The sequence below is a fragment of the Equus caballus genome, chromosome 13 (assembly GCF_041296265.1).
Source record: "Equus caballus isolate H_3958 breed thoroughbred chromosome 13, TB-T2T, whole genome shotgun sequence".
Lineage (NCBI taxonomy): Eukaryota > Metazoa > Chordata > Mammalia > Perissodactyla > Equidae > Equus > Equus caballus.
Window position 1 is genome coordinate 35895371 of NC_091696.1, and position 6332 is coordinate 35901702.

Genomic DNA, 6332 nt, shown 5'->3' on the forward strand with positions numbered 1-6332 from the left:
ACTGCCCTATTACTGTACGATGAGGCCGAACCTGATTGGCCGTTCTTATGTTAGCAAAGCACAACAGCAAATGACGGGTGATTAACTGCTCATCAAATACCATTTCTCGCTAAAAGAAGCCGGGACTCCTTAGAGAGATGGCTGATTTTAGAACCTAGACAGGAAATGTACAAGATGAACCGGGGACATCTTCTTGTGCCAGAAAGAAAGCAAACTTTCAAAGACTGATGGGGTTTTGTCAAAGTGACACAGAAACCAGTCTGAAGGGTCTCCCATGAGTCACTCTGGGACAACTTGAGCTATAAAAAAAAAAATGACTTCATTAGATTGAAACACTTTGTGTGTGTGTGTGCGCATGTGTATGTATATAAAATTATATATTTATGAGTTTATAACCATACTTTAAAAATTTATTAGTCAAAAAGTTCGTTAGCCACCATTGCAGGTTGCAAGAGCACCAACTCATTATGCTGAAAATCGATGATGACAAAGAGAAAGAACCAACCATTAAAATAAGACTTGGCCTTAAGCAACCGCTTAACCTCTCAGAGTTCCAATTTCCTCATTTATAAAATAATGGTACTAGTAATGTCTCCTTCACAGGATTTTTGTGAGGATTTCATATGGGATCCCAGGAAATTGGAAAGTCCTGTATGCATGTAAAGGATAGCTATTATTACTATGTGGATAGTTTCCAAGTGAAACAGGCCTCTGAGGATGTTTGGACTCCTAGCTTCTGGATTGCTGTGCTTATAAGACCCTGAGGAGTGATTCGACATTCTCAGCCCCTGATCCAAGCAGCTTAACTAAGGGGTTAAGTGTAGATTCTCTGTTCTGACATGATTTGCAATCTCCCCCCTGAAATCTATGTTGGGCTTAATTACTGTGTTCCTCACTCACCAGGTATGGAGTATGCTCCCTAAAGACCCAGCTAATGGTCCAAGCTGCATGTCCATCTACTCCCCGGGGTCTCCTGCATAACAAGGTCCCTGGTGCTTATCATCACTGGAAGAAATCTTGGCCTTTCGAAAGAACCATTAGAGGGCTGGTGGCAAACTAATGGTGGTGACTTATCTTGCCTTCCTAGTTTCAGCAAAAGGGTCCCACGGGACACCTGTATAACCAAGTGAGAAAGCATAGAATACACACTGCCCCTTGTAGGAGGGAGAATTCCGCACTTACAATCCAAATGAAGCATCCAAAGACTTCACAGATGCTCAAAGAGCCAAGCGGATCCCAAGGGACCATGGTTGGATGACCGCCCTAAATTTTGGATGAAAGCGCTAAGAAGAGGGAATAGCTGAGAAGTGGAATTCAGGAGAAGTTTGCCAAGGAATAGGGATTTTTTTTTTTACGACCCTCCTGAGAGAAGATTGAGTACTATCTCACATCCCCAGCTTCTGGTCTGGAGATTGGTGCATAACAAGCATCTAATGAGTGAGGCAGATATCTAGGATTATCTGCCCAGCAACCAACTTCTTGGAATAGCCTATCTCCTCAACTATATTACTATCATGACAGTTTCCATGGTCCTTCTTGACCCCATCCGCACCCTGGCTTCTGTTGACTGGTCTTGTGGTGGGCATTTAATCCAACACAACACTCTTTTCCAGAATTTTTCAAAGTATAAATAAAATAGTCAACCTCTTCAGTGGTAGAGGTCTTAAGATAAAAAACCTAGGGATTGACAAAGGCCCACATTTTCCACCATGCAGAGAAAGCCAATTTTCAGGGAAAGAATATGCAATCAACCCATACAGAGAAACAGAGCCAAGAAATGGAAAGAGAGACTCCTAATGATGTTAAAACCCCTGGTTTTCCTAGGGCCCAGCTGCACCCTCATCTTCCTAGGGTTTGCCTGATCAGTACATTCTTGATTTAGCAAGCTAGTAAGTCTTCTTTTCTCCCCACAAGTTGTATAGATTGGAATTCTGTCACTTACACCCAAAAAGTTCTTGACCAATATAGCATTGGTTCCTCCCAGTTTCATCTGGGCCAGAAACAGAGTTCAGCAGCCAATCGATCTATTTCACCTGTGGAACACCTCCCAACTGCTATGCGCCCCTGGAACCTTCCCTTCCTACACATCCGCTACAGCATCACCAGAGAAACCATCCTAAATAACTCTAATTTGAAAGACATTTCCTGGTTCTCACATGTCCTTCCTCACCACCACCAGGTATGATCATCTATGCCTTCCTTAAACCTGTTCACCTGTCATGTGCAACACTTCAGTGCACTAACTTCTTTACACATCTCTCCCCAACCAGGATGTAATGTCCTCCATGACAGGCGCCATGTCTTATTCATCTGTGACACCTCCTGTCCTAGTGCACAGCCTGAAATATTGTCGTGTTCAGTGATTATTTGCTCCCCTGGCCTGTCTCTGTGTAGAGTTGTTATGGTCCTTATCAGGTTCCTCGACTTTTTGGAGAGGATGTCAATCCAACCCCCGCCTCGGCAGAGTGTCTGGACTTAGCTGCTGTGTTCTAGTTACTTCTCTGCTCCAAAACCTTAACAGAATTTGCTTTTATCAAATTGTATATTGCTGAAATGCTATTGCCTTGGGTACAAAAATTAATCAAAGAGAAACTCATTGCTGAGTTTGGTGTAGAAATGATATTGAAGATGATTTTCACAGTAAGATACAAGGGAAAACTTTACCACTGGTCTAAATATCAGGAAAAAGTGGGATTTTTCTAGGACACTAGTCAGTATTTGTTTTGGACACTGCATGTGCCTGATCATGTTCGCTTCTTCCATCTGGGTGGAAGAAAGCTCTAGCCAAATTTCTGGCACACTTCTAGCAAATGGATACGTCTTTGTGGCATGTGTTTTGTGTACTTACCTCACTCCGGCTTTCATCTTGTTTTTCTACCCTATTACTTATTTACCTTTATTTTTCCCAGCCCCCTTTTTTAAAAGGAAAATATTTTTTATCCCATTTCATTCCTCACAAACCACGACTATTTACTGACGGGCTGTATCCACCTGCTGCGCACTGCACAACTTCTCAACCCTTGAAATCAGGCTGGAAACAGTCCCCACTGTCTCCTCTTCACACCGATTTTCATATGGTGCATTTTTAAAAAAGAGATGTCACCCATTCTTTATTCTATTATCCTGAATATAACTTTAATAATAATTTTTATTTTAGGAAAGTTTTAATTTACAGACAAGTTTCAAGGACAGTACAGAGAATTCAATACCCCTCATCCAGTTTCCCCAGTTGTTAACGTCTGACATTACCACAGCATGTTTGTCACAATTAAGAAACCAACATAGATTTATAGGAACTAAACTCCGCACTTCATTCAGTTCTCACTAGTTTTTCCCTAATGTCCTTTTCTTGTTGTTCCAAGATCCCGTGCAGGACACCGTATTACACTGAATCAATATGTGTCTCCTTACTTAGTTTCTTTGGGTCTGTGACAGTTTCTCAGACTTCCCTTGTTTTTGATGACCTTGACAATTTTGAAGAGCGCTGGTTGAGTATTTTGTAGGATGTTCCTTATTTGGGGGTTTGTCTGATGTTTTTCCTGTGATTGGCCTGGGGTCACTGGTTCTTGGGAGGAAGATCACAGGGGTGAAGTGCCATTCTCGTGGCAGCATGTCAAGGGTGCAGGCTGTTAACTTGACTTACCGCTCACGAGGTTAACCTTGATCACCTGGCTGAGGCAGTGTTCTCAAGCTCTCCCTGCTGTCGAGTTACTCCAGCCCCCCTTTCTGTGCTCTTCTCTTTAGAGCCATATCACTAAGTGCAGCCCACGCTCAAGGGGTAGGAAGTCAAGCTCCACTTCCTTCCAAGGGGATCCAGATAAATTATTTAGAATTTTTATGTCCCATTTATTTATTTATTGAATCATTTGTTTATATCAGTATGGCCTTATAGATATTTTTCATTTTCCTCAGCAACTTTTTAAAGACTGAGCAGGATGATATTTGGAGATATGGACTGACGTTGTTTTGAGTTCCAAAATGTGTCCTGTTTTGAAACCCTTACCAACATCAGTAACCTTGAAAACAAGGTTTTCAATTGAAGAGCCAGGCTTTTTATAAAACGTTGTGTATCTTTGTGGGGTGTGTGTGCGTGTCCAGAAGCTTGGCTATGAATGGCTATCCAAAGACTCTGGATAACTCAGAGCATAAGGTATGGGAAGACAAAATGAATATGTAAAAGCACTTATTCTGCCACAAAGAAGATAAAAGTTAGCTAGAGAGTGAGTAGTGTGGCAGCCTAAGAAGGGACTCTAGGCCACATTTCCCAGGGCTGGACCCCTCCACCCCAACACACACAAACAGTGGGCATTAAATCTGGGGAGCCACAGGACTGAGAAGGCCTGGGCCTCACCGCTGGGGTGAAGCCCACAGGACTGTATATCCCCATATAGAGATGCCTCCCCAGAGAATGCCAACATGCAGCCACCAGGGTCAAAAGGAAATGATGGTATGGAAGAGAAGACCTAAGACATCCCTGGCACCCCAACATAACACAGGAGAGCATCTAAAAGTGTCCCAAGAGGGGTGTGGAAGTGGCTGAGAGGAGGCTGGAAGATTGGGTCTGCCTTGCAGTCAGGGCGATAAAGAGGACCATGTGACCCTGACAGTTGTAGAGCAGAGCATTATGGGGACCCTTCACTGTAGATAAAGCAAGAGAGTGTAGGGATCAAAGATCAGCAAGGGTTGCCCATCTCAGCAGGAGCCACAATGGACGATGTCATGGAACTTTCTAGAAGGATGGAAATGTTCTCTATCTGGGCTGTCCAATATGGTTGGCAGCAGCCACATGAGGCTGCTGACCACTTGAAATGTGGCTAGTGTGACTGAGGAACTAAATTTTTAAATTATATTTAAGTTTAAGAAATTTAAATTTAAAATCTAATATTCAATTCAAATTGGAAAACTTTTATGTAAGTCTGGCACACATTAAGTATGTGAATCTAGTTTTTCAACAGCAAATTTGATGAACTCTTAATGGAGGTCAAACATTTTTGATAAAAATTTAGCATTCAATTTTGGATATGATGCTAATATAAAATACACCATAAATTTAAAAAACTTTTGAAGACATTAATGTGAAATAGCTCATTCATAATTTTTTTTATATTGACTCTATTGAGTCAATATTGAAATGATAATATTTTAGACAGATGGAGTCAGGTAAAATAGGTTGTTAAAATTCATTTCTGGGGGCCGGCCCAGTGGCGCAGTGGTTAAGTACGCATGTTCCGCTTCTCGGCGGCCTGGGATTCGCTGGTTCCGATCCTGGGTGCGGACATGGCACCACTTGGCACGCCATGCTGTGGTAGGCGTCCCACGTGTAACGTAGAGGAAGATGGGCATGGATGTTAGCTGAGGGCCAGTCTTCCTCAGCAAAAAGAGGAGGATTGGCAGTAGTTAGCTCAGGGCTAATTTTCCTTAAAAACAAAATTCATTTCACCTGTTTCTTCTAGTTTTTAAAACGTGGCTGCTAAAAAATTTTAAATTACCTGTGTGGCTCACTTTCTGGTTCTGCAGGACAGCAATGCTATGGAGCAATGGGAGCTATAGAAGGTTATAGAGAGAGGAAAGGCCCAACCCTAGAAAGGGCAAATGAAGCAGAAGGTCTGTAAGAGAAGCAAGAAGCAAACCTCAGAAGGCCCATATGTGTGGGTGGAGGGGCGGGGGGGGGGGGGGAGCGTCTACATACAAGTCTACAGAGAACTATCATTTGTTGGCTCTGTACTATTTTCCAGGTGCTGTGCCAGGTGCTGCCTTCCTCTTATAAGGACCCTTTTGATTACATCAGGCCCACCCAGATAAACTAAGATAATCTCCCCATCTCAAGATCCTTAACTTAATCTGATCTGCAAAGTCCCTTTTGCCATATAAGGTCACATACTCACAGGTTCTGGAGGTTAGGAGGTGGATATCTTTGGGGGCCCTTTATTCAGCCTACCACACTGGGCTTATCCTTGGACTTCATTTATTAAAGGGTCAAGGAGCCCTCTTCAAGTCTGAGCCCATAAGAGATACTCTCTTCTGGATATCATGTGGGGTACCAATGAATTCTTAAGGTGAAAAGTGCCACTGTCTGATCACTGTCACCAACAAGCAACGTTTAGGCACATACTTTATGAAAGCCAATTCCTGTTGCCAGCAACGGACGTTCACAAGGGTATAGGCAGGCAAAGCCTATGTTCAAACCAGCGAGTGACACTGTCTCAAAATGACTTCCAAGTGAAATAACGTCAGGACAGACACCTAGCAGTGACTGGCACATAGTCAGTGCTCAATAAAAGTCAGGAGTTTGGAGGATTTCTCAGAATCTATTGTAATCAGTGAGTTGAGTT